Here is a 22,434-nt window from a genome sequence, read left to right on the forward strand (position 1 = left end):
AAAAAAAACCCTCATAGACATACATAAATAATACTTGACAAAATGTGTCAGAATTCCACAATCCAGTCAGTTTGACACATACAATTAACCATTACAATGAACATGGCTATGATCCAATAAAACTTTATTTAGGAAAAACAAATGATGGGTTAGATTTGGTTTGTGGGCCACAGTTTACTTGCTCCTGGTTTAGATGAAAGACATTGATCCATATATTTGTCTGCTATTCTTTCTAGCATCTTAATCCTTCTTACTGTGTTTATTGTTATTTTTCCTAAAGTCTGTCATTTAGAGTTTCTTTTAGCACCTTGTCTTTTTTGGACTGTATCCTGTTTTTTTGTAATCTTTTGACCTCTATATTTATAAATTTTTAAGCATTTCAAATATATCTGTGTCTGTTCTTTTCAATAGCTCATGTTCTTCAGGCTTTAAATTTGATGATTGGTGTTTATGCTGACTCTTATTCATGGTGACATCTTTCTTTCTGCATGTTATAATTTTTCATTGCTCATATTCAGCTTGATTTCATCTATGAGAACTTTGCATCTTCCAAAGGATATACCTAATAGTATCACCTTGGGGGTTAGGGTTTCAACATATGAATTTAGGGATGATACATTCAGACCATAGCAAACAGGCTGTATCAGTAGACTGAAGTCAATCCTGTAACCTTTTTAACTAAAAAGATTTTTATAACATTAGGAAGACCTGGTTTGATAGACATTTATGCCAAAACAAGAAACAAAAATCTATTTAACTGATTACAAGCCACCAGGACTAGTTAGATATCTTACTTAGCTCTTCACTCATTCCAAGTCCATGATTTCAATATATGTCCTCACTAGCTTTGAATTTAGGTGAGGCCAGTTGAGTTTGTTTTAAAAACTTTAAGGATCAGCACATAGTTTCTCTTCTTCTGTCTTGTTGACCAAGGAATAGCTTTTGTACTGGAGTTTCTGTCACCCTTACTTGAACCTGATATTCAAGTCACAACCTGAATGACTGACGAGAAGAGGACTCCATGTCAATACACATTGTATACTATGTGTGAGAAGTAAATCTTTGTTGTGTTTTCATGGAGATTTTGGAGTCCTTTGTTAGTGCGTAATAACAAAGCTTCCATTGTCTGGTATAGGTCCCCACTCCAACTTCAAGATAAACCAAAATTAATTTGAAACTTACTTAAAATAATTTTTTATAAGATTAGTAAAATAAAATAATCTCACCAAGCTTTGGATCATTAAATCACATCTAAAGTATTGACTTAATTCTGGATATTAAAATTTAAGATGAACTTAAACAAAGTAGAATGAGTTCAGGGAAAGGGAACCATATTGGTGATAATTTGGAAAACATATAGATGATATATATTTTTTCTTCCAGTTTTATTGAGATATAATTAACATACAGAACTTTACAAGTTTAAAATATATAGGACAATGATTTGACATACACATCATGAAATGATTATCACAATAAGTTTAGTGAACATCCATTGTCTCACATAAACACAAAATGAAAGAAAAATAAAAATAGTATTTTTCCTTGTGATGAGAACTGTTAGGATTTAAAAGTTGTCATTCAACTAGGACAATACTGTTGAGTTTAAAGAACTTTTTAATGGCTTCCCATTCTCAATAAAACCTAAACTCTTCAAATTAGCACTGAAAATGCTTAGACAGGCACTGCCTCTTTATCCAAGAGCTCTGCAAAGCAAGAATTATATCATGATTATGAGATTTATCCAAAGGCATGTAGCTAGTTATAAGAACTAGACCAGAATACAACTATCCTTCATACAGATTCCTAAGTGTTTTTTTTTTTAAGACACATCATCAGTGGAGAGATGAAAAAATTAACTGTTAAAATTTCAGTTTAGTTCATATTCATTTTTAGGTTTGATATAGCTACTAAAAAACTACCAGTAAGACTTTTATAATGTGACAGAATTATCCTAAAATTTATTGTGAATAGCAGGAAAGTAAGAGTACCAAAAAAGTTATTGGGAAAGAAAGAGTAATAAAGAATGCCATCAGTCATTAACATTTATTCAAAACATAAATAATTCAAACAGTATGATACCAGAATGCAAGAATAACCAGATCAGTGTAACAAAATAGACTACACAAAACAAATTCTAGAACTCATAAAGAGTATGTGGTAAAAGTGGAATAATGCATTATTGAAAATACATAAATTTTAAAAAATCCTGCCTGGATAATTGATTATGTTTTGGAAAACAAAAGTAAAGCAATTATCTTGTTACACTACCAAGAAGATGAAAGAGATAGTTATAATATAGTTAAACCAAAGAAACAGAAATATTAAAATATATATCTATCAGTAATATTGTTGTTGCTTAGTTGCTAAGTCATGTCCAGCTCTTTTTTAGACTCCATGAACTATAGCCTACCAGGTTCTTCTGTCCATGGGATTTCCCAGGCAAAAATCCTGGCATGGGTTGCCATTTCCTTCTCCAGGGGATCTTCCCAACCCAGAGATTGAACCTGTGTCTCCTGCATTGACAGGAGGATCATTTACACTGAGCCACCAGGGATATTAGCTACCATTTATCTGTATTCTTGCCTGGAGAATCCCATGGACAGAGGAATCTGACAGGCTACAGTCCATAGTGTTGCAAAGAGATGGACACGACTGTACAGCTAAGCATGTGTGATTCAGAATTCATTGTGTCAGGTAGTATGAAAATGTATACACACAATTATACAATAATATTGTATACAATATATATTATATATATTATATATATATCATATATATATATATCATATATATATATACAATTTAATTATTGGTACAACATCATGAAATGACTAATCAATGGCAAACCAGATTTTTCATTCAGATATGTCTGATTCCAAGCCCCACTATATTCTACTATTACAAGCATTTGATTTCAGGAGATCATTGTAAAGTCATTCAAATGAATGACAAGATAAATCTTACTAATAAATGTGTTTTATAAGAAGAAAGATTTGGGAGCATGTGAAGTCCTGTAAAATGTTATGTTTATCACTTGAATTTTTCTGTAGATGCTTCAAGTCACAAACTGAGTCTTATCTGTCATGTTGGGGGTGGGGTGGTGGTGATGGTGGTGATTCATTGTAAGTAAGAAAAAAAGCATAAAAGAATTCAACGATTTGAAAAATGTTGGAGGATTCATATGCAGAAAAAAGTGTAATGTTTACATGGGAGGGAAGCATTGATTCTAGTTCTAATGAACATAGGGTGATTGAAGAATACTGAGAAATCCGAAGAACATGCAGCATTATGGTATGAAATAGTGGTACTGAAAAGATGTGACAAAGAATCCTGAAAGAGAGCAGTACCCACAGGGAGATGGTAGTGTTGAGTAGAGCTGACTCTTCTCTGGACACGTGGAAAAGCATTAGTGTATATCACTGGGAGGTAGAGAAGGCTGAACAGAGAGAACATGAAAAATGCTATTAATTGTTGACAAGGTTTATTCATGAGCATATAAAAAATACTCCTGGGAACTTTTACAAAATTTGAATATTAGACCATTTAACAAGGATCTGGAAATCCTGCATTAGCAAATCTAGAAGAAGAAAAAAAGCCAACAAAAACTTGTTTAGGAAAATTTATATAGACTATCCATTCCTTGACAGTGGGGATTTTAGCTGAATACCCTGTACCACTTTCACCTTAAAATTTAAGGTTCCTAGTGTTTGGCTTAGCTAAGAGGACAAGCGAAAGCCTCACAGACTGCTTCCATCAGTATCCACACACAAATCGCTGCTTATCCTACAAAGTGTGCTTTTTTTGCCGTGACAAAGTTTAACATCTGATCAGAAAATCTCACAGACGTTGTTAATCTCTTGATAATCCCACAGCAGCTGTATTGCAGTCCCTCAGGGGAAAAAAAAAAAAAAAGTAGATTTCTAAGCAAATCAAGTTTTATTTGAGCTGAATTATGGGATGTTTAGAGAAGTGTTTTATCCCTGTTAATTGTATTTTTCACATGGAAAATAGTCATGGGTCAGTGAATCAGTAACCCCTGTATGCCTTAAAGACACATCTTTTTGTTTAATGGATTGGCCAATACAAAATTCTGGGCTTTTCAAATGGTTGATAATCCCAGGAAATTTCAGATTGATTATGTTCCCTTTGTAGACAAATCTGTTAAGGAGTTTGATATTATATAAAAAAAAATTATTAAAAAAAACCCAATGCCCTCGTCCTGCTGGATTTAAGTTGAAGCTTTAAAATAATTAAACTGTACTTGAATTGGAAATCTCTTCCAGTAATTGCAGAGATGGTTTGCTTCTTCATGTTTTGCAAGGCTTTTAACATTGTCTTTAAATATACCAATGCCAGCTTAAGGAATACACACACACAGAGACTGTTGATCATTCCAACATGGATATGAAGATTCTATTTGTTCTGCTTTGGCTATCCTTTTGCTCCCTAAGAATTTCTGTTCTCCCCAAATGCTATTTAAAAATTAAACAAAGAACGGTTTCCTAGAGACAAGTACTTGTGTACGGAATAAGAATCTTGATGTTTAAGGCTTTGGGGAGGAGTTTGTAAAAATAGCACCAAACACAGTTTTCAAATCCCTTTATGCCAATCCTCACACAGCCCTTAATCCTGGCATCATTTTAATGCCTGTTACTAGCTCTTAAAGCAGTTGTGAAAAAGAGTATGTAGGGGTAGGAGTAGCTGGACAAATTTAGGACTAGATTCTCTCAGCCTTACTCATGGAAAAATTATCAGTTTAAAATGAGAAAAGTATTTGTGGGATTTTGGGCCTGTTTGGGTTTGTTTGTTGCTTTGCGTGTGTGCCTGCTCAGTTGCTCAGCCCTGTCCAACTCTTTGAAACCCCATGGACTGTAGCCCACCAGGATTCTCTGTCCATGGACTTCCTAGACAAGAATACTAGAGTGGATTGCCATTTCCTCCTACAGGAGATATTCCTGACTCAGGGATTCAACCTGCGTGTCCAGCATTGGCAGGAGGATTCTTTACTAGTGAGCCACTTGGGAAGTTGTGTTATTTCCTAATCCACAAAAGGGCTAAAATCATACTGGCCGTATACCTGTTGATATTGTGAGGAAGAACTGAGATGAAGGGTGTTGAAATACTTCAAAATTTATAAAACCTAAAGAAAAGTGTTGCTATCTTATGAAAGAAACAAAAGAGGACAAATAGTCAAAGATCTTGACATTTTCCTCACTACTTTTCAGTTCAGTAAAGAGAGCAAATAAGAGTCTGCTTACACATTTTATAAATGAAATTATGAAATTGATTTAGTATCAATAAGTACACACTCACACAAAGTATTTATTTTGTTGTTTAGTCACTAAGGGCTTCCCTGATAGTTCAGTTGGTGAAGAATCTGCCTGTAATGCAGGAGACCCTGGTTTGATTCCTGGGTTAGGAAGATCCACTGGAAAAGGGATAGGCTACCCACTCCAGTATTCTTGGGCTTCCCTTGTGGCTCAGCTGGTGAAGAATCTGCCTGCAATGTGTGAGACCTGGGTTCAATCCTTGGGTTGGGAAGATCCCCTGGAGAAGGGAAAAGCTATCCACTCCAGGATTCTGGCCTGGAGAATTCCATGGACTATTTAGTCCATGGGGTTGCAAAGAGTTGGACGCGACTGAGCAACTGTCATTTAGTCGCTAAGTCATGTCTTATTCTTTTGCAACCCCATGAACTGTAGCCCACCAGGCTCCTCTGTCCATGGGATTCTCCAGGTGAGAATGCTAGAATGAGTTGCCATTTCCTTCTCCAGGGGATCTTCCCAACCCAGGGATCCAACCTGTGTCTCCTGCATTGGCAGGCAGATTCTATACCACTGAGCCACCAGGGAAACCCATTATTTTTACCAAATATGTTGCTCCTTATATGTTAAGTAGTAGCCTTTGGATGCAGCTGGCTTTATAGTATAGAGAATAAAGGACATCACTAATGGAGGTGCTTTTGTTATACTTGACATTATAGTCAAACCTTTCTGTATTTTTCTAGTTTTAGCATCTGATTACTGATTCTTTTTAAAATACCCTGTAGTGAATGAGCTGTTTCCAGAAGTCTTTAGATTTTTCCTTATATATTTAAAGCTTCATATTTTGAAAAACTTCCACACACATAGATAATCCATCCAATCATCCCCAGACATAGGAAAACCTTTTTCATTATGTTTCATATTTTCTCTTTGATATTTTATTCTTTTGATATTTCCAATGTAGTTTCATTAGCATTGTTTAAACAATATAGTTGTTTTTCTTGAAGTATATACACATGGCTCAGCTTGAAATTCCAGATAGCAGTATAAATGATGCCCAAAGTATAGACTCTGAAGATATATAGATTTAGATTTCTTATCCTAACTCTACTATATATTAACTGTGTGACCTTGAGCAAGTTATAGAACTTCTCTGACCTTCACTTTGGGTAGTAATAATATCTATATTGGAATTCCCTGGTGGCTCAGATGGTAAAGAGTCTGCCTGCAAAGCAAGAGACACAGGTTCGATCTCTGGGTCTGGAAGATTCCCTGGAGAAAGGCATGGCAACACAGTCCAGTATTCTTGCCTGGTGAATCCCATGCACAGAGGAGCCAGGTGGGCTACAGTCCATGGGGTCACAAAGAGTCAGACACAACTGAGTGACGAACTCTTTCACTTTCACTTTTAGTACCTACATTACAGGACTGATGAAAAGCTTAAAAGATAAATATGATAGATTTCCACTACAGGGTCTAGCACCTGGATGGTAACTGACAAATGTGTGTGTGTGTGTGTGTGTTAGCTGCTCAGTTGTGTCTGATTATTTGCAATCCCATGGACTGTAGCCCACCAGGCTCCTCTGTCCATGGAATTCACCAGGCAAGAATACTGGAATGTGTTGCCATGCCTTTCTCCAGGGGATTTCCAGAACCAGAGATCGAACCTGGGTCTCCCGAACTGGAGGCAGATTCTTTATGGTTCAAGCTATCCAGAAAGGATAATAACTATAGTTTGGAATAAACAAAGAGCATGTTCAATTTCTTGGCAGATATTCTCAGTAAATAACTAAAACACTTGGATTTAAAATCTCTAGTGTCTTGCTTATATGCCTCCATGCATACCTCTTTGTAGTTTTTATGACTACTAGTTTTTCACCTTTACAATTCAATTCAGCAGAAAATTATTGAACATTCACTGAATGTCAGTCACTGTGTTAAGTGCTGGGGAGCTGAAGATAAATAAGCCAGAAGCCTTGTACTGGAGGAACTCTTTAGGATCCAGAAGTGAAGATGCTCATTTTATCTATCTTAGTACTGAGGATAAGTGAAAAATATTGATGATTACCAGCTGAAGTATGTGTTTACATTTTGATAAATGGCATTTAAGATTGTTCTTTATTTGTTAAACTGTAGAAAAATGAAAAAAAATCCATTATTTTTGCTTATTCATTAATCTACTTCTGCGTGTTCAGAAAACAAACATCAGAGAAACATGGCACCCACCATAATTATTTTATAAATTCTCTTAGTATTTCTTCTGTGTTTTTATTGCTTTTTTATGTGCCTTGACATTTTCATGTGAGTAAAATATAATCAGTTCCACAGACAAGTTATTCTCAGGTCCACAAAGGGAAAAGTCATTCAATAAACATAAATAATAAGGTAAAAGCAATTGCTAGATGCCAATACACAGCTGATATAGGTGTGAGTGTGCTTTTTTTTTTTTTTTACTTTGATTATAACCATATGCAATAGTGTATCTGAGGAATATTATTTTGTTGTTGTTATTGCCCCCAATATATAGAGTTAGAACAGCCAGAATAACCACAGGTCATCTACTTGCCATGGATGAATAGAAAATCCTCTAAGGAACAAAAATATTTGTCTAAATGCACAATAGCTGATCAGATCATAAAGGTATTTTGTTAAATCTGTGTTCTTGATGAAAGGAATTAAAATCCTTAGAGTACAGGGCTAGTTATACAAGTCCTTTGGTATTATTCCAACCCCAGAGTCCTGGGCTCTGATAACAGGGGTGTTGCAGGTTTCTTCTGACACAGATCTTCAGGACTTCAACTCCAGATTATGTCTAGTCCCCAAAGGATCCTAGTGCAGTGCAGAGACTAAGAATTCATACTTTGAGGCTACACAGTCAGTGTGAATCTTGTTTCTTGCCGCTTAATATGTGCATGACCTTGGATAAATTACTTGACCCCTTGAGGTTTCAGTTTCCCACTTCTTTAATGATAAGAATACTTACTTCATAAGATTATTGTGACTTTTTAAAAGTTAATAGATGTAACATGCTTAGACTTATTCCTGACATATAGGAAGTGTCCATTGGTTTTATCAGTAGCCTGACTTGTTTAATTGAATATCCTGTCTGGATCCTTGATGACTTTTTTAAAATCAGTTTTAATTAGTCAATGATTAGGAAGATATTGGGTGCTCATCCTGTGATCAACACTATGATGGATGCTGAGAAACATTATAAAGACTCATGTACTGAAATGTGCATGACACATATACATATATTCTTGATTTTAATGCAGGTTAATTTTTAAAAGTGAAGAGTAATGAGATGCTCCACATTTTAGAATCTGCTTTTAAAAGAGTTGCAATGTTTTTTTTTTTCTTCCTTCTTTCTTTCTTTCTCTCTCTCTCTCCCCTTCTCTGTCTCTATTAGACAGAGTTTTGTAAAATTTCCAGTCTATTGATAAGTTCAGGGTCTTTGCCACTTTCAAAGAATATCATGCAAAAGCCTTGAAACAGCTTTCTTTGATATACTTCCATTCACTTTGCTGACAAAGGTAGGTCCATATAGTCAAAGCTATGGTTTTTCCAGTAGTCATGTATGGATGTGAGTGTTGGACCATAAAGACACCTGAGCACCAAAGAATTGATGCTTTTGAATTGTGGTGTTGAAGAAGACTCTTGAGAGTCCCTTGGACAGCAAGGAGATCAAACCAGTCAATCCCAAAGGAAATCAAGCCTGAATATTCATTGGAAGGACTGATGCTGAAAATTCAATACTCTGGCCACCTGATATGAAGTTCCAACTCATTGCAAAAGACCATGATTCTGGGCAACATTGAGGGCAGGAGCATAAGGAAGTGACAGAGGATGAGATGGTTAGATGGCATCACTGACTCAAGCATGAGTTTGAGCAAGCTCTGGGAGATGGTGAAGGACGGGGAAGCCTTGTGTGCTGCCATTCACAGGGTCACAAATAGCCAGACGCAACTTAGCCACTGAACAACAACATACTTCCATTCACATGGATGACTTTTTGTAGCTCTTCTACCCAGGTCAGTAGGTGCTCAATATGCTACTGGAGATCAGTGGAGAAATAACTCCAGAAAGAATGAAGGGATGGAGCCAAAGCAAAAAGAATACCCAGCTGTGGATGTGACTGGTGATAGAAGCAAGATTTGATGCTGTAAAGAGCAATATTGCATAGGAACCTGGAATGTCAGGTCCATGAGTCAAGGCAAATTGGAAGTGGTCAAACAAGAGATGGCAAGAGTGAAGGTCGACATTCTAGGAATCAGTGAACCAAAATGGACTGGAATGGGTGAATTTAACTCAGATGACCATTATATCTACTATTGTGGGAAGGAATCCCTCGGAAGAAATGGAGTAGCCATCATGGTCAACAAAAGAGGCCAAAATGCAGTACTTGGATGCAATCTCAAAAACGACAGAATGATCTCTGTTCATTTTCAAGGCAAACCATTCAATATCACAGTAATCCAAGTCTATGCCCCAACCAGTAATGCTGAAGAACCTGAAGTTGAACGGTTCTATGAAGACCTACAAGACCTTTTAGAACTAACACCCAAAAAAAGATGTCCTTTTCATTATAGGGGACTGGAATGCAAAAGTAGGAAGTCCAGAAACACGTGGAGTAACAGACAAATTTGGCCTTGGAATACAGAATGAACAGGGCAAAGACTAATAGAGTTTTGCCAAGAAAATGCACTGGTCATAGCAAACACCCTCTTCCAGCAATACAAGAGAAGACTCTACACATGGACATCACCAGATGGTCAACACCGAAATCAGATTGATTATGTTCTTTGCAGCCAAAGATGGAGAAGCTCTATACAGTCAGCAAAAACAAGACCGGGAGCTGACTGTGGCTCAGACCATGAACTCCTTATTACCAAATTCAGACTTAAATTGAAGAAAGTAGGGAAAACCACGAGACCATTCAGGTATGACCTAAATCAAACCCCTTATGATTATACAGTGGAAGTGAGAAATAGATTTAAGGGCCTAGATCTGATATATAGAGTGCCTGATGAACTATGGAATGAGGTTCGTGACATTGTACAGGAGACAGGGATCAATACCATCCCCATGGAAAAGAAATGCAGAAAAGCCAAATGGCTGTCTGGGGAGGCCTAACAAATAGTTGTGAAAAGAAGAGAAGCGAAAAGCAAAGGAGAAAAGGAAAAATATAAGCATCTGAATGCAGAGTTCCAAAGAATAGCAAGAACAGATAAGAAAGCCTTCCTTAGCTATCAATGCAAAGAAATAGAGGAAAACAACACAATGGGAAAGACTAGAGATCTCTTCAAGAAAATTAGAGATACCAAGGGAACATTTCATGCAAAGATGGGCTCAATAAAGGACAGGAATGGTATGGACCTAACAGAAGCAGAAGATATTAAGAAGAGTGCCGGGAGCCGGCATATTGCATATTGAGTGCAGCACTTTCCACAGCATCATCTTTCAGGATCTGGAATAGCTCAACTGGAATTCTATCACTGCCAGTAGCCAGCGTGAGGAACTCCGTCCATGACAAAGGTCATGAGGAAGGAGGCTCGGCATACACAAAGGCGGGATCGAGCTTCAGGAGTCCCCCTGGAAATTCTCGAGCATATACCCCCAAAACCAGAGTCTGCCTACTTTCTGCTTTGTGCTTTCACCTACACCTCTGACTTTACGGGGGGCTGTCCCCCACTACCTCTCTCTGAAAAAAGAGTTAGCTTACAGCTCCAGTTAATAATTCCTGCGTGTGACAGTGTTTAACCTACAAACTCCTTTGGAAGTCCTCTAGCCTGCCTGAATAGGTTTTTCCGGCCACTTGTGACTGTTCAGAGCCTCCCAACTGTGAGAGGCAGGAGATGTTCTAAACTGTCTAAACACAGATTCTTTTGAGTAGTTAAAAGATTGATTAGAAATTGTATTGGTGAAGGGATATTCACTTGTTGGGCCAATGTTTGCTGCTAAGTTTCCATATCCCTTACCTGCTGTGTCCCTGGCAGTGTATTGATTAATATAATTGGTGTAAGTAGTAGCTTTAATGTTTGTAACCTGTTAATTCTTTTTCTTGTTATAGCCCACCACACCTTTGCTCTGTAGGAATGCAACTTTATCTAATGCTTTTGGAGGGTGGCTCCTGACCAATCACCTTTAGAGAAAAATAAGTTTTCTGAAGAAAGGGTCTTAAAATGTTAACAGGCCTCCGGGCCAGAAGATGATGCAAATCACCTAAGCTTTTGCATATGATAAGTTTGCAGGAAGAAAGCCTGGCTTGCTGCCTGACTCTACCCCTTCCCCCATTATCCTCTATGCATAACTTAAGGTATAAAAACTACTTTGGAAAATAAAGTGCGGGCCTTGTTCACCGAAACTTGGTCTCCCCATGTCGTTCTTTCTCTTACCTTCTGGCTGAATTATTCAGCCTCTTTTCTCCACTGAATTTCCTCACTGAGCTATCCTTATTTCAGCCTCTTTTCTTCACTGAATTTTACTGAGCTATCCTCATTCTATTACTCTTTATATCCTTAATTAACATTTAATTAAGCAGTTGTTTCCTGATCTTCGCCTACGCCGTCTCTCCTTCGAATACCCTGGATCAGCCAGGGCTGGTCCCCGGCAGAAGAGAGGGCAGAATACACAGAAGAACTGTACAAAAAAGATCTTCACGACCCAGATAATCACGATGGTGTGATCACTGACATAGAACCAGACATCCTGGAATGTGAAGTTAAGTGGGCCTTAGAAAGCATCACTACAAACAAAGCTAGGGGAAGTGATAGAATTCCAGTTGAGCTATTTCAAATCCTGAAAGATGATGCTGTGAAAGTGCTGCCCTCAATATGCCAGCAAATTTGGAAAACTCATCAGTGGCCACAGGACTGGAAAAGGTCAGTTTTCATTCCAATCCCAAAGAAAGGCAATGCCAAAGAATGCTCAAACTACTGCTCAGTTGCACTCATCTCACATGCTAGTAAAGCAATGCTCAAATTCTCCAAGCAAGGCTGGCTTCAGCAATATGTGTACTGTGAACTTCCTGATGTTCAAGCTGATTTTAGAAAAGGCAGAGGAACCAGAGATCAAATTGCCAACATCTGCTGGATCATGGATAAAGCAAAAGAGTTCCAGGAAAACATCTATTTCTGCTTTATTGACTATGCCAAAGCCTTTGACTGTGTGGATCACAAGAAACTGTGGAAAATTCTTCAAGAGATGGGAATACCAGACCACATGATCTGCCTTTGAGAAATCTGTATGCAGGTGAGGAAGCAATGGTTAGAACTGGACATGGAAAAACAGACTGGCTCCAAATAGGAAAAGGAGTACGTCAAGGCTGTATATTTTCACCCTGTTTATTTAACTTATATGCAGAGTACATGATGAGAAATGCTGGACTGGAAGAAACACAAGCTGGAATCAAGATTGCCGGGAGAAATATCAGTAACCTCAGATACGCAGATGACACCACCCTTAGGCAGAAAGTGAAGAGGAACTAAAAAGCCTCTTGATGAAAGTGAAAGTGGAAAGTGAAAAAGTTGGCTTAAAGCTCAACATTCAGAAAACGAAGATCATGGCATCTGGTCCCATCACTTCATGGGAAATAGATGGGGAAACAGTGCAAACAGTGTCAGACTTTGTTTTTTGAGGGCTCCAAAATCACTGCAGATGGTGATTGCAGCCATGAAATTAAAAGACGCTTACTCCTTGGAAGGAAAGTTATGACCAACCTAGATAGCATATTGAAAAGCAGAGACATTACTTTGCCAACAAAGGTTCGTCTAGTCAAGGCTATGGTTTTTCCTGTGGTCATGTATGGATGTGAGAGTTGGACTGTGAAGAAGGCTGAGCGCCGAAGAACTGATGCTTTTGAACTGTGGTGTTGGAGAAGACTCTTGAGAGTCCCTTGGACTGCAAGGAGATCCAACCAGTCCATTCTGAAGGAGATCAGCCTTGGGATTTCTTTGGAGGGAATGATGCTGAAGCTGAAACTCCAGTACTTTGGCCACCTCATGCAAAGAGTTGATTCACTGGAAAAGACTCTGATGCTGGGAGGGATTGGGGGCAGGAGGAGAAGGGGACGCCAGAGGATGAGATGGCTGGATGGCATCGCTGACTCGATGGACTTGAGTCTGAGTGAACTCTGGGAGTTGGTGATGGACAGGGAGGCCTGGCTGCTGTGATTCATGGGATCGCAAAGAGTCGGACACTACTGAGCGACTGAACTGAACTGAACTACCCTATGTATCATGGCCCTTGGTTAAAACTGCTGTACAAGCAGTTTAATATTCGACATTTCTCTAGCACACATCTTGTACTCTTTAGTATCTTCTTTTCCTTGGTTTTGGGAAATGCAGTTGTTTTTACTTCATTTCTGTATTTGGGAGATCTTCTTCCTATGTTCTCCAGAGTTGTTACCTTAATGACCCTCATCTCATAATGCTGACAAGAATTTGATGTCTTCACATATTTTGAGAATAATCAGCTTCTGAGCTATTCCACATTTTATACCTGTTGTATCTTGATGAAATTGATTTGCCTCTCAGAGTAGATGTTCAGATTCTTTGATCTTTCAAGGCATCTGCAAGAATCTGTCCTGTTTTATCTCTGCTTGAATCTATGAATGTCATGACCTGTCCTTAAATTCTGGCATAGAATAAGTACTATTCCAATTAGCATTGAAATTAAAATTATTTTCAAAGATGAAGTGGGCCAATGGGATTCACTGAGTGTACTCCTCTATGTATTCTCCTACTGCATGTGAAATAAGCACTTGGCTCAGTTGTGACAGGGAAGGATATGACATTGTAAGGTTGTGGAAGGAAAGGATTGCTTCTTTCTCTTGTTTTCCTGAACAAAATCTGTTCATAGTCTACTAAAAAAAAATAAAATTCTGACTTTTACCTCCAGTTAGACAGAAATATCTGACCTGAATATATTAAACTCCCACCAAAATGCACTTAATAATAACAAACTATTTGCTCACTTTCTTTGTTATTGTCAGTACCATTTCCAGTAAACACTTACTTCTGGAATATTTGAATTCTTATATGTTGGAAAGGGAGAAGTGTGACACAGTTCCTTTCCCATGGGAACCTTGCTGAGAGCTCATTTGAGCTGTGACCTGTTTAGGCTGCAAGGAATTATTAGTATTTTTGTAGGATCTTTAAAATGGAGATCCAGAGTAAAGGACGATGCATCAAAATCAGACCTTTTCACTCCTCTATATAGCAAATGAAAAATACCAGAAAGTATATTTTCTTTCATAGAAAAGTGTTTCAGAACTTTCTCCCTTTATCAGATCCTCTTAATAGGGGCAGTTTATCTGTGAAATTACTTTTTTTCAGTAAAAATTGTTCTATGCAAATTGTGCATCTTGGATCCTAGAGTTCTGACTGGCAGCAGTTAGATTTAAACTCTGTGATTGTATCAAGGCAAGTATAAAATCTTTTTGTAGGTGTGCAATTTCTTAAGTGAATAACATAGTGGCTATAGAAATAGTCTGGTACATTCGTATTAATAAATGGAATTTTTAAAATGAGTCCAGTAACAGTCTTTTAAACAGTGGCCTGATATTATTTTTTTTATGAACGAGAGGAATTGGCAAGGTGAATAGCTGTTTGGGGGATAAAGTCTTTTAATTGTTGGATTCCTTTGACTTCCATTAGTGTGTAAAGACAAAGAACCACCTAAGCATGTTATTCTAAGAAACAAAAAATGTGGTTCAGTTGTAATAACGACAGCAAAAAATTGCACTTTCAAGGCTTTAGTTTCTTATTCTCTGTTCTTTTTCTTCTGTGGAAGCCATAGTGTTCCCTGCATTCCCAACACCTCCTTACCTAGCTAATTTTTCATTCTCCAGAGATCCCAATTTAAATATCACTTCCATCAGGAAGCTTTCCAAGGTACACCAAATTAAGGTTGTATGTTCTATGGTTTTCATAGTACCTTTGACTTTCCTAGTTCAGCACATATCACATTGTGTTGTACTTACTTGTCCTCACATCTTCCTCCTTAACTAATGGTCAGCTTCCTCCACAATACAAATAACTACTATTTATTGAATTTATATTATGGGCCAGGCTCTATTCTAAGTATTGAATGCTTTACATATTTTATATTTTTTTACTTCTTAAAACAAAACAATGATAACTCTTATCAATCCACTTTACAGATGAGCAAACTGAGATACATAACGATTGAATATCTTGCTCAAGGTTACATAGCCAATGAGTGGATGTTTGCTTTGACTGATAGGGAGTTGTATTTACATAGGGATTTGTGTGCTAAAAAACAAAAAAGCAATTAATATACAGCTTCTACCTGAAATCTTCCCAACAATTTGCAGTTTCATTAGACACAAGTCTATTTTTAGGTAGACCTAGTTAATGGGCATGCACACACATAGACACACATATATACACATCAAAATAAATACACTACACATGTGAATATAACTCTTGGAAAATGTCAAAAGTTAAATATTGGGTTTGACATTTTCCATAGGCTTGAAAAAATAAACCTCAGTTGCTTCATGAATCTTGGTTAAATTGGTTGTTCATGAATTGTTGTCATTTTCAGTATATAGCAACATTATGTGGTATCTTAGATGGAGCCTGATCATGCCCCAGAGAGACACGATTATTTACTGGAATATGTCACTGGACGATATCCAGAGGGGGGATCAGAGGATTGTTTTCTTCACTCAAAATTTGCCTGGTGTGCTTTAAACAAAGTCATCAGTAATGTTGATATGTCAACATAATTTAATTTATGATCTTATAAGCTATTGCCCTGAAATCATTAAGCGGTATAAAAAAAAAACACTAAAAATAATCAGACATTGTATCTTACAAAGGCCCTGAGACTTTTGTGACCTTTTGAATGCAAGTTATAGGCAAAAAGAATTTTCTCTCAAGATATCCTAGAAACAGTATTCAGTTACTCCTAAACCTCAGACTGAGATTGACATGCATATTAAGAAAAGAATAGAAGTAATTTCTTGTCTTAGAAATCATATGAACGATTGTGGTTATGTATTCTTGCTTCTCTGTTAGTTTTTCTTACTCAGCAAGGTTGCTATGGTTTAAAACTGGCTGTCCTTAGAAAATCAATACTGATGAGTCATGATATCATAGTCACTCATTGGGATATAAAGAATGTTTCTTTTTACTCTGGCCACTATTTAGATGTGTGCATATGAATTAATTAACCTAAGTATACAATCTTGTACAGTTGTTACTAAATTAACCTGTGCAAACTAAAGATTAGCATATCCAAGGAAATCACAAATATACATGGGAGTCAATTTGCAGTGATTTACAGGCTGCTTCAAAAATTTCCACAAAGCATTTCATTTTTTAGTATCCCTATTCATTATTTTGTTATATTTACAAACCTATCTAAACCCTTCAAAAAAAGTTATCAACTAAGACAACACGTTTTACAATTCCTTTTCCTCTGCCCTCCTCTCATAATTTTAATGGGCTTGGAGAATGTTATGAGCAGGTGCTTCTCTTTTTTATAAATAAGGACTATGCTAGATATCCACTATGGATTTCAAGTATTATATTTTTTTTAGATTTAAAAATTGTCACTGAAACAAATCCATAGAGCATACAAAACATATTTTGTTTTTTTCTTTCAAGTAATGTCACTTCAAATTATTTTGAACTTTATCTAGATATAATTGACATATAACAGTGTATATGTTTAAGGTACATCATCTTGATTTGCTATATTTATATATTACAAAATGATTACCACCATAGTTTTAGCTAATACCTCTATCCTATCACATAGCTACTATTTCTTTTTTGTGGTGAGAACATTTAAGATCTACTCTTGTAGCAATTTTCAAGGATATAATAGAGTATTATTAGCTTTAATCATCAAGCTGTACACTAGACCCTCTAGAAGTTATTTGTCTTGTAACTGAAAGTTTGCACCCTTTGACCAATATCTCCACATTTCCCCACATCCTAGCCTCTGGTACCACTTGAGTATTATGTAAAAATCATTACAATCACTTAGTGAGGAAAAGCAACGAATCTGAGATACATGCATACAAGAAGCTTGGGATCACTGGTTACTTGCAGATTTTATAAGATAATAAATGAAAAGATTTGTTTTGTTTCTTCTGTGAGGTTATGATTCTAAACCCTATAAACCTTAGAGTTATAGGTTAATGTCCTTTTTCCTTCTTCTAAGAAGCATTGAAATAATTAAAAAATAAAGTATTTTTGTATTCTGTGCTTTGCAGAGTTAAGCTTTGTAGTTAAAACCTACATCCTTTAATTTTTATGTTACTCAAGTTATATTTATATATTGGACATATATAATTAATTTGCTATAATTTATTGTTAAATAAGGTTAACAGCAAAAATGGTGTTTCTTTTTCACCTTATTACAAGTTGAAACTAAAAGTCGAGCTTCATTTTAATCCCTTAGTACTTTAACCCAATTCCATGCAGATTGGAATCTCACATTTGTGCTATGAGTGATGTTAGATGCCAATCAAGTTAAGTGCTACTATGTCACTATACAGGATGTCAGAACAGCCTGTGTGAGAGTACCAAAGGAACAGAAAAAACTACTCTTTTTTTTAATATAAATGTATTTAATTGGAGGCTAATTACTTTACAATATTATATTGGTTTTGCCATACATCAACATGAATCCTCCACGGGGGTACACGTGTTCCCCATCCTGAACCCCCCTCCCACCTCCCTCCCCATACCATCCCTCTGGGTCATCCCAGTGCACCAGCCCTGAGCATCCTGTATCATGCATCGAGCCTGGTCTGGCGATTCGTTAAGGTTTTCATATATGCTGCTATATTTCTTTATAATAATTCAATAGTGTTTGATTGGTATGGTGGTTTTTACTCTGCTACAGATGGACTTAACAGATATAAGAAGAAACTGTGTCTTCCGGTGTATATATCAGGAAAAAAAAAAAAAAAAAACTTAACAGCAAGCATATTTGAAAAGAGATAATTGGGGGACTGCTGGGAAGAGTAATAGCAGTTCAGAGTAAGTAGATTATTTTATTCTCTGAGAGAAAATTCTTTGGAAGGCTAGGGAGGGTGACAAGGTATGAAAGCCAAAGGTACTTTTTAATTATATAAGGTAGATCTGAATGATCCTGTAGGTAATAAAACTAATATTTCAAATTAATGGTACAAAAGCTTCAGAATATGTTATAGCTATGTCAGTTCAATTCAGTCACTCAGTCATGATACCAATTAGTAAATTTCTGAATAAAGAGACCTTAGAGGATTAATCAATAAATTCATTAGATACTGCCTCTATATAAACCATTTATAAGATACATAAATCTATTTGACTGATTTAGGCAAGCATATATTAGTTAATTATGGGTTTCCCAGGTAGTGTAGTGGTAAAGAATCCACCTGCCAAGGCAGGAGGCACGAGAGACTCAGGTTTGATCCCTGGGTCAAGAAGATGCCCTGGAGAAGAAAATGGCAACCCATTTCAGTATTCTTGCCAGGAGAATCTCATGGACAGAGGAACCTGGCCATGCAGTCCAAAGGAGTCAGACATGACTGAGTGACTGAGCACAGGCACACATATTAATTAATTATAAGTAAATGAAAGCTGTAATCAAATAATTTTACTTAGCATTGCAATGATCATTAAAGGACAGAAATCAAAGAGGCCCTCATGAACCAAACTTAAAAGTCTCTTAAACAGGTTTCTCCCTCAACTACCTGTATAACTGTGAGATCTGGACAGTGTGCAATTTCCTTAACATGTCCTTTAAGCCATAATAAACATTATATATAGTGCCAGTTAGGTCCGAGATCACAAGCATTGTAACACATAAGCTATGTTTATTAGACACAGTTCAACTCAAATGTGTCAGTTAATTGTTTAGAGCAAATAGTAATTGAACTAACAAAAAAATTGTTATGGTGAGCTGAAGAGGAAGTAATTAAAAGCAGGGAGGATCAGGGGCAACACTTAAGTCACTCAGTGAAATACAACCTTGAGCAATAAGATATAACTGAAACTGACTAAAATTCTACTACAGTTAACAAATCAACTTTTCTATAATTCTGAGATTGCTGTTTCTGAGCAAATCCCAAGTATGCATCCCAGAAGCAGAGACAATATTGCCCTGTTCTTTGTAACAGTTGATAGAGTTGCTAATTAAGCATACTCAGTGTAAATCATGCCAATTGGCCAAACACAAGGCCTCAGATTCGAGTTCAGTTGTGAAAAGTATTGTTGAGTACCTTGTCTTTCTGAGTACCATATATTGGTGGCAAATCTTGCAATAGTTTCTTCTTGAAAGAAAAACAACAATGCAACTATCTTTCTAAAAGTCCCTTGAGACTTATGTATCAGTTGAAACAAAACAACACAATTCTTGCTTTATAGAGGAAAGAGATATAAAATTTGTGGGGAACCTACGGGAATGGGGGACAGTCATCATCTCCACAGTCATTCAACTGATGACTTGTTTGGTTCTTGGCTGTTTCTGATGGACTCCCCTGTAATTTCAGCCCAGATCAAGCTCTGGGCCAACCTAATGGCATTTCTAATTCTTATAACAGCAATAAAACCAGTTTAATTCTTCCTTCGAGGTCTTAGAGAGTCTGGGATCACCAGATTCACTCCAGGCTTACTATAACATGAACCTTCTCTTTTAGGGGAGACTCAAAGTAGTTTCCTTTTTCCAGATTTCAGCATCAGTTCAAATGTCAGGGTAATAGATATGATTTCTCTCATTTAAAATCTAATTTGATTTATAAAAAAAAAAACAGATAATTTAACATCCACACAGAATATAGACACACTCAATGTAATAAAGAACTTAAAAAAAAAAAAAAAACTACTTGGTTTCAGGTTGAGTCATAAGAACACAAGGAATGAATCACAAATTGAGTAAAATAATATCAGACTATGTCCATAATGTGCTGATGATAAACTCATGTCTAAATAACAATGAATTAAGGTGGATTAACTCAATTTCATATTTACATGGTTTATATCACACACACTAGAAATGGTGTCAAAGACTGTCATTCCTATATAAGAATTTTAATAAATTATGCTAAATGTAAGATTATACACCATTGAAAAGTGTACTTATATTATTATCTCATTGTAATTTTGGTATATTTCTCTCCAGTCTCCCATTCCACTCTAAAGACATTCTTTTTTCCCATTTGCAAAGAAAAAATTATATTTTGATATCTTTATAATGGGAAGGAATGTATTGTTTTAGGGTTGCATGTCTTTTATTGAAGTATAGTTGGTTTACAATGTTGTGTTAATTTATGCTATAAAGCAAAATGCTTTATGCATATTTTATACATAAAGTTATACATATACTATATGTACATTATTTTTTAAATTAATTTATTTTTATTGAAGGATAATTGTTTTACAGAATTTTGTTGTTTTCTGTCAAATCTCAACATGAATCAGCCATAGGTATACGTATATCCCCTCCCTTTAGAACCTCCCTTCCATCTCCCTCCCCATCCCACCTACATTCTTTTTCACATCCTTTTCCATTAGGGTTTATCACAGAATACTGAATATAGTTCCCCGTGCCAAACAGTAGGACTTTGTTGTTTATCCATTCTATATACAATAGTTTGCATCTGCTAACCGCAAACTCCCACTCCATCCCTCCCTCACTCTCCTCCCCCTGGCAACCACGTGTCTGTTCTCTATATACATTTTTTTTTTTAACCTCACTGTAATTATACAGTATAAATGCACTCATTTGTATTATTTTTCCATTTAATACTATACTGCACCCATGTTTCTAAGTCTTCAAAAATGTGACTTACAATGGCTGCACAATATTTCATTTGGTGGATGGCATCATAGATTATGAAACAATTCTTCTATCACTTGCTTCCAGTCTTTCACTGTTATACAACTACTCTCTGATAATCATTATCTTGCATAAAATAGATTGTGCTTGGGATGATTTCTGAAGCATCTTAGATGTGAACTGAGTCATAGTAATATCATTTTTAAGCAGCCTAATGTTTATTCTCAAATTGCTTTCCCAAAGGGTTTTACCAAATTCACTTTCACTAGCAATATACCCGGATATACTGTTCCCATACACCTTTGCAAGCATTGAGTGTTTTCATTATCTTAAATAACTGCTAATTTGCTAACAAGAATCATATTTCATTATTTTAATGTGTATATTTTATGTTACTTGTGAGCTCACACATTTTCCACAGATCTATTGACAGACTCCTTATAAGTTGCCATCATGTCCAAACTTTTCTGAAAGCCCCCAGAAGATATCACATATATGCTCATGTTTACCAGTTGCTATATTTTGTGACTCAGAAGTGGACTTAACAAATATCTATATTTTCTGCACTTATTAAAACTGATTTGTCCTGAGGCAGGCAGACTTTCAGAAGCAGAATAGTTTATTTCTTCTAACAAAAAACATTGATACTAAACGTGTGCTTGAAAACCACTTGGGAAATTTAAGCTGAAAATTTCAATAGGGAAAGACTGTTTAGGTATGAAAGAGGCCTTTTGGAATAGTTTAATCTTTATGATTGCCTCTTCAAAAAGAATCTGGAGAAAGCAAGCACATGAGTGACTAGAAAGGGAAGCAGGACAAATAAAAGGAGTGGATAATTTAATTACAATTTTAACTGCTACCAATATTAAATCATTGTTTTAGATAAAGCTTGAACTTTTTCTTTTACCCAAATTATTCCACAGCTCTCAAGGTTTTTTTCATCTGTATTATTGTCCCATATTATTCAAATTTATCACCTGGTATTTATTCACTTTCAACAATCACTGTCATTTGCAGTTTCATTTAGACTCTTCTTGTCTGAATCACCTAGGTGTCAGTGATAAGTACTAGAGAAATAGAAAACAGCAGGGTGAGTGACTGTTAAGACACCTAGTTGAGTGACTGTTTGACATGTATTCCAGACACATGACAGGTAATAATTAAGACTGCTTAATTAGTTTCTGAATATTGGAATGAAGAACAGTAGCAAAACTGAATAGTACTAATGAAATACTGAATTACTATAATCAAAACAATCTTTTCTTTTCGCTAGATAAAAGGCTTTCACATACAATAAGGGTACTGCTTTTCTTTTTGTACAAGAGAAATAAGAGTTGAATTGCCACAGTGATTATAGCAAAGT

Source organism: Bos indicus x Bos taurus, chromosome X (genome assembly GCF_003369695.1).
Source record: "Bos indicus x Bos taurus breed Angus x Brahman F1 hybrid chromosome X, Bos_hybrid_MaternalHap_v2.0, whole genome shotgun sequence".
In the NCBI taxonomy this organism is placed as follows: Eukaryota; Metazoa; Chordata; class Mammalia; order Artiodactyla; family Bovidae; genus Bos; species Bos indicus x Bos taurus.